The following is a 14,603-nucleotide window of genomic DNA, read 5'->3' on the forward strand; positions in this document are numbered from 1 at the left end:
TGTCCCTTTTCAGAAATTTCCATATATACCGTCTGCATTTTAAATTTTTTTTTACTATTTGTCTTTATAATATCATTCAGTTTTTCCATAGTGATGCAGCAGCATTCAACTTTAAACCAAAATTGTCTTTTCTTGGCGACATTGTAATGCAGGAATTATTAGAGTGAAGGAGAAACAGTAATTGTATCCTTTGGGAGTAGTTTAATTGGAGTCCTCTAGAGGTCAGCATAACCTAAAGAATAACTATCTGAACTACTGGGAGTTCAGCTAGAATGCAACAATTGTGTTAATAATAATAATAATAATAATGTTGGTATTTGTTAAGCGCTTACTATGTGCAAAGCACTGTTCTAAGCACTGGGGAGGTTACAAGGTGATCAGGTTGTCCCACAGGGGGCTCACAATTTTAATCCCCATTTTCCAGGTGAGGTAACTGAGGCCCAGAGAAGTTAAGTGACTTGCCCAAAGTCACACAGCTGACAGTTGGCAGAGCTGGGATTTGAACCCATGACCTCTGACTCCAAAGCCCAGGCTCTTTCCACTGAGCCACAGCAGCTTCTCAGTGTTATTAGGTATGCCATCCCATCTGTTAGTATGATGGTATCAAGGGTGACAGTGAGACTCTCACAAAGTCTCAAATGTGTCCTTTTGTTTATATTTCATACTCTTTGCCTCCCCCCAAAAAAACAAAGCAAAAAAACCCCAAGTTCCAACTGCAAGAAGGTTAAAGGAACCTTTACAATTAAGGTCTTGGTTGGGGTTGTCTTGATGAATTTTCTACACCTGCCTCCAAATGTTGCATTTAAACTTCTTGTGAGGATGATGTAGGAGGAATCATCAAGGGAAACATCAGGGAAGAGTAGGGAAGCAATGTTTTCTAGGGCGCAAACCAATTATGGGTGGTACCTAGTGAAAAGAGCATGGTCTGGGAGTCAGGAGATCTGGGTTCTAATCCCAGCTCCACCACTGGACTGCTTGCTGTGTGACCTTGGGCAAATCAGTTAACTTCTCTGGGTTCAGTTTCCTCATTTGTAAAATGGGGGTTTAATACCTGTTTTCCCTCCCTTTTAGCCCCAGATTTGTTAAGAACTATCTGACTTGATTGTGTGGCATTTACGCCAGGGCTTATTACAATGCTTGGCATATAGCAAGCACTTAACTACTATAATCATTATTATTATTATTATTATTATTATTAGACAGAAAAGGGGGAAACTGTAGAATTCTGGAACTGGAAAGGACATAAGGTCCTCCACCAATCTCTTCATTTTCAATTTTATTTTTGTCTGAGCTCCTTGGGAGCAGGGGATGTGTCTACCAACTCTGTATGACACTCTCCCAAGTGCTTAGTACAGTGCACTGCACACAGTGCTCAATAAATACCATTGATTGAATTCTCTCTGACTTCAATGGAGTGTGCCACCTAAATAAAGTTGGAAAATGCCATCTGTTAGCTGATTTGGAAAATTCTGAGGGCACAGAGGGAGGGAGGTTTGTAGCATGGATGAGAACACAAGTTGCAACACCCTCCAAGGCTGGTCACATTGCCCATCTTCACAATCCCGATGGACAAGAAAGAGTAATTTGGTGCCATGATGTGGGTGACAATGCTTGACAACGGTCTGGAGCAGTCCGTCTCTCAAGGACCCTCCAGTGCAACCGCAGAGCCTCAGCAGGTCCCAAAATCCAGAGCCATGGGAGAGCATGGATCCTACCCAGCTTCAAAGTTTGCTCTCGATTAACCAGTGGTGGAAGCCCATAGAGTTGCTGCAGAAGGTGAGGAAGCTGAGTGACCGAGGCAACCGAGCCACCGGCCCTCACGTCCCTGGGAATCCAACCTCGTCTTCCGAACCAGCACGCGGAGATGCTTCCGCTGCATTCTCAGGGTCTCCCCACATCCGGGGGCCTCTTCAGGCTGGGGTCTCCCGCCCCCACGGAGGGACTGCCTAGCAGGCTGGCGACCAGACACGTGGCATCCGGCCTAAACCCAGTGTTCCCAGTTTGGCATCCCAGTCTTCTCCGGAAAGCCCAGGCCGTACACCCCGCACCCCTGCCTCTACCCTCCTCACTGTGCCCCGTTCTCGTCTGTCCCGCTGTCGACCCCTGGCCCACGTCCTACCTCTGGCCTGGAATGCCCTCCCTCCACATATCCGCCAAACTAGCTCTCTTCAAGTTTCTCTTCAAAGCCCTACTGAGAGCTCACCTCCTCCAGGAGACCTACCCAGACTGAGTCCCCCCCCACCCCATTTTTCCTCTCCTCCTCCTCCCCTCCCCATCGCCCCCCCGCCCTACCTCCTTCCCCTTCCCACGGCACTTGTATATATTTGTACATATTTATTACTCTATATTATTAATGATGTGTATATAGCTATAATTCTATTTATTCTGATGGTATTGACATCTGTCTACTTGTTTTGTTGTCTGTCTTCCCCTTCTAATCTGTGATCTTGTTGTTGGATAGGGACCATCTCTATATGTTGCCAATTTGTACTTCCCAAGTGCTTAGTACAGTGCTCTGCACACAGTAAGCACTCAATAAGTACGATTGAATGAATGAAATGAATAAAAGCTGCAAAGCCCAGTATAGCAGACCTGACCGAGTTGCCTGCATAGAGTTGCTCCTCCATCTCCACCGAGGCACTGAGTAACCTCTGGACATGGAGGCTGTTAGGCTCGAGGAGAGATGGACAAGGTCTAAGGCCAACTGCCCTCTATACCATTGTCACTGTAAAAAGGAAAGCCAGATTCACAGCTCTCTTAACATCTGAAGAGTCACTTTGTCAAGGCTGGGTAAACACAGCAACAGCCTATGATTGCTTAAGAACAATTGAGTAGAAGGGGGGGGGGGGGGGAGTGTGTGTGTGTGTGCGTGTGTGTGTGTGTGTGTGTGTGTTTTGTAAAATGAGTTCTTTTGATTAGTACTCCAGGGTGGTATGCCAGGATTCATCCCCAGATAGAGCTTCAGACAATGAAAGCTGCTATTATAAGCACTCATCCATGCGTTGCTTTCATATCTGAGGATAGCGAATGCAGCAGAGAGAAGGTTTCCATTATCTCTCCCCCATAACTGGGGTCAATTTGGCCCAGCTGCGTTGATCAATGTAGCTGATGACACTTTCAATCCCGACATGCAAGAGTTTCAAACCTGTTAGAGGAACTGGGAGAGCAAGTTTGCTGAAATAGTTTTGTGTGGGTAAAACAATAAGAGCCTTATAAACTCACAAACCGGCTTCACTCCTGCCTTTTTTTTTGGCTTAATTAATTTTAAAAGAATCAGTGCTTAGCTTGCTTCTCTCTACCTACTAGGTCAGCAAGTCTTCCCTGTTGCTGCCTAATAACTTTGCCCCCAGGGAAAATTTTTCAATGGATGGTTCATTTAGTATTTGGTTGATTTAAAATCTAGGGGGCTGGGGGAGGTTCCAAGATCCTAGAAACCTTCCTTCCAGCCTCACTGCATTGCTGCCTTTTAGGTCTTTCTTTCACTAGGAGAGCACAGAGTTGGGAAGATTGCCAAGATTAGTCTACAGTATCATTTTTATGCCCCATCTACCTATCCCCATTGGCTCTTGCAATCTCAGTTATAGATAAGGAAATGCTTGCCTTCCCCTATTACTCTCTCTGTGGAGAATTTTCCCTTGAGAACAAAAGGTCAGACTACCTGGAAGGTTAGGCTCCTCGCAGGCTCCAGAGACTTAAAGTGACCCAGATTTCATGACTGGGGAAGCTCGTGAAAGACCCTGGCCTAATGTAAAATAATTTAAACCATGCATATAGACCAGGGCTTCTTTAATGACTTGCAAAGGACATTTATTAATACTTTTTCCTAAGCAAACCACACATCTTTTATTTTTCCTTCCTCTTATGAAATTATATTTTTCATGAGTAGTGCAGCTAAAGAGATAATGTCATGAGTGAAGACTGGAAACCCCTGGAGACTGGAAGCTCTTTGTGGGCAGGGATGGTTTCTACACATTTTATTTAACTCTCCCAAGTGATTAGTACAATGGTCTGTACATAGTGCTCAAAATATCACTGAATAAATGATTGATTGATTATATGGTCATAAATACCCACTCTGTTGGGACAATGGGATGATACCCTAGCAGCTGTATGAGCTGGGCTTCTAGATTTGCTCAAAAACAAAGAATTTACAATCAGGGCCAAAAAGTTGCCAATTGGTAGGCTTTATGCCTGTTTGCTGTTTTCCTCCTAAGGATCTCAAGTCCCTGCCTCTCATGTTCAGAATTAAATAAAAAGATATGTACGTGCAGAGCTTTAAGAGATTTTCTGAAAATTTCATCTTAGTCTCTTGAAAAAGACCTGTTTTGTTTTCTGGTTTCTAATTTAATTAAATAAAAAAGTCTCACACAGACAGTGAAATCATCGAACTCAGTAGGGATGAATCCTGTTTTGTCTTTGCCTTAGCATGTCACAAAAAAAATTCCGAACCCAAATTTTCAGAGAGAAATTAAAGGAGATGGGGGAACCAAGAAACCCCTACAAAACTATACGTTGAGGTGGCATACATTGTTGGAAAAAAAAGGCCTTCAGGCTACCCCTATATGATCTGTTGGGGTTTGAAAATGAGGATTGCATTTATCCCACAGAAACAACAGGACACTTTGAGTTTGGGGCACTGCATATTAATAATAATAATAATAATGATGGCATTTATTATGCACTTACCATGTGCAAAGCACTGTTCTAAGTGCTGGGGAGGTTACAAGGTGATCAGATTGTCCCACTGGGGGCTCACATTTAATCCCCATTTTCCAGATGAGGTAACTGAGGCACAGAGAAGTTAAGTGACTTGACCAAAGTCACACAGCTGACAAGTGGCAGAGCCGGGATTTGAACCCATGACCTTTGACTCCAAAGCCCAGGCTCTTTCCACTGAGCCACGCTGCATCTTACTGTTCTGTTAGCTTATTTGGAGAATTCCGAGGGTGCACTCATTAGGAACAGTGTTTTGCACATAGTAAGCGCTTAATAAATGCTATCATTATTATTAGGCAAATTCACTAGAATGTAAGGTATGAAATCAATCAATTGATGGTTTTTATTGGGTGCTTACTGTGTGCAGAGCACCATACTAAACGGGAGAGTAAAATACAGAAGAGTTGGTAGACACGATCCCTGCCCACCATAATTGACAAGCATGAGAACAGACTTTGCATTCTCATTTCAACCAAACATGGAAAAAAATAACTAGGATATTTGTTCATTTTGTTAGTTTATTTTAAAGCTACCTAAACATTTCTTCTAACTGTCACATTTTTCAGACCATTCCTCAGTGCCCCCTCCCCACTCCCCACACCCACCCCCCACCCCGCAGAAGGAGAAACCCCCATTATGTACAAGCAGGAGTGTTTCATTCTAATGTTTAGGAATATTTCCTAATATTTTCTGACATCTGTGATTAGGAGGTTGGCCATAAATGTAGAATAAAATACGAAATGGCTAATTTTTACGTGTCTCTATAGTTTTTGCTCACGGATACAGTCTTATCATTGTCAGTGCCATCTTCGATCTGAAGGACTTCTAGTCTTGGGTACCTCTATGTTGTTCTGTCTCCATGATTTATGTTTTCTATATATTTGTCTTGTTTGTACTAGCTTCCCTCAACCCCAACCCCTCTACATAGCCACAGTGATTTGGGCAAAAAGTTTGGGATGCAGAAATTTTAAAAAACTATGACAAATGAAATAAAAGCTAATTTTAACCCAGTCTGTACAAATTTCTGCATAGTAGTAGTAATGGTATTTATTGAACACCATTGAGCATGCATTGTACTAAACACTTGGGAAAATACAACCGGAGCATGAGACTGTTCCCTGCCCACAAGGAGCTTACACTCGACCAGAGGTGGAAATAGAACAGAATCGCAGGGAATCATGTTCATTCATTCATTCATTCAATTGTATTTTTTGAGCACTTACTGTGTGCAGAGCACTGTACTAAGCGCTTGGGAAGTACAAGTTGGCAACATATAGAGACGGTCCCTACCCAACAACGGGCTCACAGTCTAGAAGGGGGAGACAGACAACAAAATAAAACATATTAACAAAATAAAATAAATAGAATAAATGTGTACAAGTAAAATAGAGTAATAAATACGTACAAATATATATACATATATATACAGGTGCTGTGGGGAGGGGAAGGAGGTAAGGCGGGGGGATGGGAAGGAGGACAGGGGACAAGGTGATCAGGTAGTCATTCATTCATTCAATTGTATTTATTCTGATTGGCATCAATGCAATGGCAGAAATGCCAACTCTGGGAGTGTATTCAAATGCAGCTCACCTAGGGCTGGCACCTGAGTATGTAGTCATGATTGTGCAGACCTGTTTGGTGGCTAATTGATTCTTTAGAAGTAGTAGTAGTAGCCACAGATTTACTGAATGCCCACTGGGTGCAGTACACTGTACTTGGTGCTTGGGAAGTACAAAACGAAGTGACATGCTTCTTGCCCCCTAGGAATGAAGAAACTGATTAAAAGAATATATCATAAAAATAAATATTTAACTGTACAGTTGACTACATATTCATACATAAGTGTTGAGGCTTAGTTGTAGAGAAGTACCTAAGTCTAAGAGATGGCCCATAGGGATTTTAGGAATTAGTAGAATCTGCCCACTCAGTGACCTCCCATTGCCACTTGTTGACAAATATGAACTTGTAATATTTATGCTAATAATTATTGTAATTAGATTTGAGATGTTTTTGGTTTGGAGGTACATTACTTGCAAGCCCATAACATTTGCCTTGGACACCTTCAGATCAATTAATCTGGTATTTATTGAGTGCTTACTTTATACAAGGGCATGTACTAAGTGTTTGGGAGAGTATAATAGAGTTGGTAGATCAAGATCAGAGCTTACAAATTGACTGTTCCTTGAAGGCAGAGACACTGTATCTTGTCTTATTTTACATCTGTCCACACTCCCAGTACAGTGTTTTTATTACAGTGACTAAGTTTGAAGAGAAGCAAGGGCTATTTTAGGGAGGGTAGCTCAGCTCTTGATTTAAATCACCCAGTTTGATCCTTCCGTACTATTTAGGTACCTACTCATCTTCATATCCATTTTTCCTCTTTCTTCTTTTATGTGACATTTGTTTTGTGCACAACTCCCTCGTCTAGATTGTAAGCTCTTTCAGGGCAGGGAAATTTCTAACTCCTTTGTATTTGCCCAAGTGGTTAGTATAGTGCTTTGCACACAGATTGTGTTTGATAAATACTATTGATTGATAGAGAGGGTAATTCTGATTCTAAATGAATGTCTTTATATATTGTCGTGTGCACTGGGCAACAGAAGGCACTGGTGGGCCCAGGCCAGTGCAGCTTGGGAGGTCCTAGCCCAAGCTTGCTTTCTCCTTAGAGTACACATGCCCAAGTGCTTCCTCTTCCCTTCCTCCCTGGCCCTTAGTAATAACAATAATAATAATAATAATAATAATAATAATAATAATAATGGTATTTGTTAAGTGCTTACTATATGCCAGGCACTGTACCAAGTGCTGGAGTAGATAGATACAAGGTAATTGAGCTGGACACAGTCCCTGTCCCACATAGGGCAGTCTCAACTCCCATTTTACAGATGAGGTAACTGAGGCCCAGAGAAGTTAAGTGACTTGACCAAGGTCATGCAGCAGACAAGTGGCAGAGCCAGGATTAGAACCCAGGTCCTTTAGACTCCCAGGCCTGTACTCTACCCACTAGACCACATTGCTTCTATTCCCTTGTGGTGCTTGGTTTCAACTAGCTTGTGGCTAACAGTAAGGGAAGGATACAGTGTCAGAGCAGGAAAGGGTACAATGTTGGAGGATTCTGCAACTGAGTCCCTGTTGTTCTATCAGTAGATTCTGGATAGCTTCCCATTTTTAGCTGGTTTAAATTCATGCTGACAAAGGGCAGGTTGGAGGAGGCACATACTAGTAGGCCTAACTCAGAGTTTGCCCAAGAAAGCTTGGTTTCAACCCACCTGTCTGATTGACGGGTGTTTCACTCCCTCCCCCTCATCCATCACCAGTCTTATCCTCTTAATCCTTCTGCCACCTTTGCTATAGGAAGCTAGGAGGGGGAAAAAGGGCTGGTTGGGTGGCTGCCTTCTTCTGACTTCATATAACAGAAGGCAAATGACTGTAAAGAGCCAAAGCAGAAGTGGCACACAGCAGGGAGTGAACGGCCCTAAAGAGCAAAAGGAATTAGTGCAAGAATTGCTTCTATTCTCAGCTCCATTGCCCAAATTACCAATCATAGCAGATGATATAAGCAGAATTGGCAATAAGAGACTCTTGGGTCAAGTGGGATCCATGCCCAAAGACACATTCTCCCCACCGAAAGAAAACTTGCCCGAATCCCCCCATTAAACAGCTTCACCTCATCCATTTAAAAGGCTTAAAATATGCCCTAGAAAATTCCTCTTTTGGGGGTGTTGAAAATGTGGCTGCAAACATTTCTGTGGTAAGAAACCAGGTACTCCAGGATTATGTTTAAACAGTTGTTCATTTTGCTCCAAGTCTACTTGGCCAGTGGCTAATAAATACTATTTATGATTCACTGCCTAATCCAAGCCCTACAGATAGTACCCTTAATAGGAGCTGCTGGCATTTACTTTCATTTTGAGGGCAGCACAGAGATTCTCAGTTGAGTTAGTAGAGCCAGACAGGCAGATGTTTAATTTTGCTCCCACGCCATGTAGACATCAGTGAAGCTTTCCAAGATAGCTCAAGCATGACATGCACAACTAGTAGAGAGAGTTGAGTGCACATGTAACCCCGTCATTTTACCTACATAAATAGCATGCATTTGACACTGTAGAATGAACTGTAAATCAATCAATCAATTGTATTTATTGAGCACTTACTGTGTGCAGAGCACTGTACTAAGCAGTTGGAAGAGTACAATATAACAGATACATTCTCTTAGAGTGATCTTACAGTCTAGAGAGGGAGACATTAATATAAATAAATTATGGATATTTACCTAAGTGCTGTGGGGGCACTACGTGCACCCCAACCAATGCAGGGGAAGTGGGGAGGAGTGAGATAATAATAATGATGATGGTATTTGTTAAGCGTTTTACTATGTGCGAAGCACTGTTCTAAGCACTGGGGGGATACAAGGTGATCAGGTTGTCCCTCGTAGGGCTCACAGTCTTAATCCCCATTTTACAGACGAGGGAAACTGAGGCACAGAGAAGTTAAGTGACTTGCCCCAAGGTAACACAGCTGACAAGTGGCGGAGCCGGGAATCGATGGAATGTTCTCCTCAGGGACTCTTCCTCTAAAGGTACTGTCCAGCTTGTGGGGGAATGGAGGGAACCCTGGAACACAGCAGATTGGCAGCCCTGATTGGTGACCATCCCTTTCACTCACCCCCTAAAGATGGCTGTGGACATGCTACTTGGATTGGTTCTTGTGGCCACTGAGAGGTAGTTGTGTAGGGAACCAAAGAAGTATCACATTGTTCTGACATAAACAATACTTTTACAGCACTGGTATGATGTCAGAATAACTTGGGTGCAGCTGCGGACTGCTTTTTTTTCCCCTTAAAGTTGAAGTTAGCAGTTGGGCAGTCAGCAAGTGTTTTATATTGAATGACAAGAGAACCCCCCCCCCCCCTCAGACCTCCTTTTCTGGAATGAATTTCTCCAAAAGGCAAGACTCTTTTTTCATCAACTTCTACTAGAGTGGGGAAAATGGCTTCCAGACCTAGGTATCTGTTCAATTTAGCCTTCCTTACTTCTGTGAAATAAAGACCACTATCCAAGAAAGCAAGGAACTCCATGGATTAGGCATATGAAGACATGACCTTTGCAGACTGTGGTTTGTTTTTGAAAAGGTACTTTTCAGAAGGAAATTCAACTTTTTGCCTGAATCTACAAAGCAGCACAAGCTAAACCACATGAATGGAACATGCAGTTATTGTTAGCGGAAACCGTACTGTGCGGATGGTTGGACACTCTTAGAGCCACAAATCACTAGTTGTGCCATGCTGCCCGCTGAAGGAACTCTGTCATCAGACCTGTCTCTTTGGCTGCCTTACACCCGTTGGACACTTCCCATCCTCTCTCAGGCCTGTTCCTGAGCCCTCCGATCCCCCGTGAAGATACCTCAGCTCTCCAGATCCCAGGTCATATGGCCAACAGGGCTAGAGAGGAAACTCCCAGCCACCAGGTGCCCTGGGTAGTAGCGGCCAATCTGGAAGACTTTTGTGCTAGTGAGGAAGTTTTTACCAGGATGGGAAGTGAAGAGTACAGTAGACTCCCCATGTGGGACAGGGACTGTGTCCAATCTGATTTACTTGTATCCACTCCCCAGTGCTTAGTACAGTGCTGGCACATAGTAAGCACTTAAATACCACAATTATTATTATCATCATTATTTTATAGACCTTGCCCAGGCAGGGAGAAAAAGCACAACCTGGCTTGGGGCCAACCTATGGCCCAGTGGAAAGAGCATGGGCCTGGGAGTCCAGAGGACCATGGGCTCTAATCTTAGCTCTGCCTGTTGTGTGACTTTGAATAAGTCACCTAACTTTTCTGTGCCTCAATTTCTCTCATCTGTAAAATGGAGGATTCAATACCTGTTCTCTCTCCTACTTAGATTGTAAGCCCCATGTGGGATGGAGACTGTGTCCTGACCCTGATTATCTTGTATCCTAACTGAGCACTTAGTATAGAGCTTGGCATAAAATAAGTGCTTAACAAATACCCTTATTATTATTATTGTTATTTGCTTGATCTGGTCCAGCTGTTGGCTGGGTCCATAAAGTGACAACCTGGTTCAGCCCGGATGCAGAATGCTCTCTTAAATCTCTGCACCCTTCACCCATACTGAATTTATATTTGGTCCAGACCTTTGAGGAGTATGAGGGGAATTAAAATGGCACATGGGACTACATGTTCCTAGATACATTGCAACGACTGCCATGTTAGCCACTCAAGGAGACACACATACAGAGGAAGGCTTTGGCGGTTTTTGTATAGAGGGATTGGGTATGAAGCCAACCTTTTAGAAAGAGACAAGGTGAGCAGATGTCCCTTAGTGAGTTAGGTCGCACTTTTAGTGTTTCATCTGTCACCTGAAAGCCTAGAAGGGGACTTCCCTAGGTTCCTGCTTTTGGCTAAAAATGGCAGAAGGATCCTTTATAAGCCAGAGCAGTAGTGGTTACAGGCAGCCCAGTAACAGCGAATAAGAAGAAAGCAGAGAGGCAGCTGCCCAACCTTTTCCCCGTCTTTTTTCCTTTTCCAGCACTGACAAATTCCTATGTGGTTACCACGGCCATTACAACTGAGCTGGTCCTCACAAGGTGATTCCTGGGATTTTCAGGGGGCCAAAAACGTGACATCCTGCTGCCCCGGCCACTCCCACAGGTGGTCCCGAAAAAACTAGTTCTTGGGACGGGGTTGGGGGGTGCTGAAGGAAAACAGGCCAAGCCTTAAAGGGATCAGGTAGCCCATGAAGAAATATGTCAGCAAGTACTTGTAGGCAAGATACATTATTGCTTTATAGCATGGACAGAACAGTAGGAAATATTTGCTGGTTGACTTTCATCCAGTTCTCCTATAACGTGAGGACAGTGTTCTTGCAAAATCTCCCGTTAAGGAAAACTCGCACTGTGGCTTCATTCTCCTGATGGTGCCTGTGCTCATCACACATGTGCCACACACAAGCTGCTTCAATCAATGTGGCAGGCAATCGCTAAACAGTCTTGAAATGTAAGAAGGGCATTCCCCAGGTTTCTGTCAATCAGTGGCATTCACTGGGCATCTCCTGTACTAAGCACTGTACTAAGGGCTTTGGAGACTACAATAGAAGACACATGTTTCCTGCCCTCAAGGAGCTAATATCTAAGGGGGAGACTTCCAGACAAAACTTCTTCACAAATAGCATGTGTGGACACTAAACAGGAAAGTAGCTCAAGTCTATTAGGAATGAACCTAGCAGAGTAATTGAATATACAAATGAAAATCCTAATGCAAATATATGTATATGCATAAGTGCTAAATGAGCTGTAGTCAAAACATACAGTTGAAAAATATAAAAAGGACTAGAACTGAGCAATGTTTTCAACATGTCTTCCAAAGAAGCACATTTTGAGCTAAAGTCAGTTCTGCAAAGTAAGCCACCTGAAAAGCATCCAGCCTCAGTAGCCCTTCATTGCCTTGGAAGCAACAGCATGGAGACCACCCTTGGATTCATGGTCAAAGGTGAAAAACAATATTGGTGTCCTCTTCTGCTCCCCACCTGCAAAAATGTCATATCTTCTGGAGGGCATGTAAGTTGTTGTGGTTCAGCTGAGGGGAGGTGGAAGTTATAAATCAGCACTGCTTTTCCCTCGAGAAAAAATAATACGGAGCCAGTGGCCCTTGACTTTTGAGAAGAAAATATTGCAGCAGTCAGAGGTCAACCAGTGGGCAGTGGGGTCAAATCTGATGAATGTTTGACAATCTTTTTTCAGGAGGTCTTTTCCCATAGACCATTCATACATAATCCCTTCTCGCCTTCCCCTCTCTCCCAGGAATTGGCTGGCTATTTCCAGCCAACACTCTGGGAAAGGAAGGAGGTACAGAACGAGAGCCAGAGAAACTACTAATGCATTTTTAATTAGGCGAGTGAAGCATTAAGCCAAACCTGGGCCAACACAGTTTTCCATTTTAATAATGGGCACAGCCTAGCGGCTGACAACACTGCTTCCCTTATGAATGGGAGTGGCCCACTGCCTGTGTGAGCTTGGAAAACAAAAGAGAAGGGGATCGGTCCTTCTGCTAGTGACAGCTGTGAAGCAGTGGGTACCCGCCCTTTTCCCCCCATCCGTTCTCCCCACCACCAGTGTGGTTTCTGGCAAGTGGCAGCTTCGTGATGCTATAAGTCCTGGATTGGCACAATGACAGATCTGGGTGTCCCTTAATGAGGTTATCTGTTCCTCGACCTGCTGCTGCTGCTGCTGAATTAGCTTCTATTAGTGCTGTCTTCTCTTTCTCCCCTCTCCCTTCATCCACCTCGATAAAAAAAAAAATACGTTTGGCTACCACAAACTCCTTTCTTTTCTTATTTCCCAGCTCCTCTTGATCCAGTTTGATATGTCCCCTGGGTTAACAACAGAATGTGGCAATGGGGCAAGGCTATTCATATGGGATCTTGACGGTTCCCTTTCAGATCTATAATTCTGGATTCTATTTTGCACTTATCGGTTGGGTTATTACTGGTGCTGATGTGTATGTGTGTGTGTATACACATAATACAGGGCTTAAGCCACTTAGTAGAGTGCCTTGCACACCTTAAGTGTCTCAATAAATCTGATAGAATGAATGACTGTATATATGTCATATACATCCACATCCGCATGTGTATATGATGCATTTCTTAGGAGCTCAAAAATCTTAGGGAGAGGTGGCTGAGTGGGTGTCACCATTTGACCCAAAGAGGAAACTGAGGCATGAAGGGATCCAAATGACTTGTGATAGCTTGTAAGCTCATTATGGGCAGAGGACACATCTGCTAGTTCTGTGGTATCATACTTTCCCAAGTGCTTAGTTCAGTGCTCTGCACATAGTAAACACTCAATAAATACCATTGATTGATTGACATCAAGAAAGTCAAACTTGTTTCATGAAGAGTCCTGATCTTTGTCTGAGCCATGAAGAATACCTGAATATTCATTCAGTCATTCATTCAATCATATTTATTGAATGCTTATTGTGTGCAGAGCACTATACTAAGCACTTGGAAAGTACAATTCAGCAACAGAGACAATCCCTGCCCAACAATGGATTCACAGGGGAGACAGACTTCAAAACAAGTAAACAGGCATCAATAGCGTCAATATAAGTAAATAGAATTATAGATATGTGCACATCATTAATCAAATAAATAGAATAATAAATATGTACATATATACACCAAGTGCTGTGGGGTTGGGGTAGAGCAGAGGAGCGAGTAGGGGCAAAGGGGAGGGGAGGAGGAGCACAGGAGAAGGGACACAGTCTTAGACTTAATCTGAATAGGGATTTTTCTATATAACACAGCTGTAGGAATTATAGTTGACAAACCTTATGCTATGGGAAAATCATGTTTTAGTAACCATTGATTTGATAAGAATTAATGGGTCAGGGGTAGATGGTTCAAAGACACCACCAGCTTGACATTTTTTCATACAAATTCCTATATTCTTGTTATGTCCACCACCAGTGGAGTGTTTTATATCCTTGCCAATCAATCCATTGGTAATTATAGAGTGCTTTCTGTGTGCAGAGCACTATACCTAGCACTTGTACTGTACTAAGACCTCATTATTGTTTTACTGTATCAATACTGTAAAGATGAAAAATCACAAAGAACACAAACGTACCATTTGATACAATATAGAAAGGCTGAGATTCTTAGTAGCATCACACCTTGACTGACACTGTGCTCACGTGCACACTTGTTCCTTTCGGTTACAGAATCTACTTGCACCATCTTGTGGGTTGGACTATAGTGGGACAAGTTTGGGTTGTGGGAAGAGCGTTCTCTAATTCTTCCATTGTGTTCTGTCCAAACTATGTAATGACAACATGTATTCTAGTAGATCTGGATGTAAGTAAAATAGCCAC

The sequence above is a fragment of the Tachyglossus aculeatus genome, chromosome 2, assembly GCF_015852505.1.
Source record: "Tachyglossus aculeatus isolate mTacAcu1 chromosome 2, mTacAcu1.pri, whole genome shotgun sequence".
Lineage (NCBI taxonomy): Eukaryota > Metazoa > Chordata > Mammalia > Monotremata > Tachyglossidae > Tachyglossus > Tachyglossus aculeatus.